This window comes from Trichoplax adhaerens, genomic scaffold (assembly GCF_000150275.1).
Source record: "Trichoplax adhaerens TRIADscaffold_33 genomic scaffold, whole genome shotgun sequence".
Taxonomy (NCBI): domain Eukaryota; kingdom Metazoa; phylum Placozoa; class Uniplacotomia; order Trichoplacea; family Trichoplacidae; genus Trichoplax; species Trichoplax adhaerens.
Genome location: NW_002060973.1, coordinates 1 through 645, shown reverse-complemented (window position 1 = coordinate 645; position 645 = coordinate 1).

Below are 645 nucleotides of genomic sequence, written 5' to 3'. Positions count from 1 at the left end.
ACTGTAGCGTAAGTTACGAATAACTGCATTAGTAAATAATGCACAAACATTAAATTCTGCATAAGATGAGAGGAACTGCTATAAAAATATCTTTCAGAATTGGTATAGTTTAGTAAAAGCATTTTTGAATTAATGAATCAAATCTAGCTTTCTACCAATTCACTAATATTTTGAGACAAATCCTATGACTTTATCTCGTCCATTTTTTCTTTATCATTTGTTTACAAAATAGATAATCTAGTATCATAGTGAACTTACCAATGGCTCAGATTGCAATTCTTTATTTAGCGCCGGTTCGAAATTTGAAATTCAATTTCGTCAATCACTATTCGCGTTCGTTTTGATTAGACAAAGCATAACAAACGATTCAGTCTTTGAATGCCAAAAAGAAGTAGCTTGTGTTATTACACTTATGTCGTATTTTTGATCTAATCCCTAACCCTAATATTGCAAACATTGAAGCAGATAAAGTATTCACAATGCAAAGTAGAGGCAGTAATTGGTGTTGTCGCAATTAAAATATGTTTTATTAATAAGGTTAGGGTTAGGGTTAGGGTTAGGGTTAGGGTTAGGGTTAGGGTTAGGGTTAGGGTTAGGGTTAGGGTTAGGGTTAGGGTTAGGGTTAGAATTAGGGTTAGGGTTAGG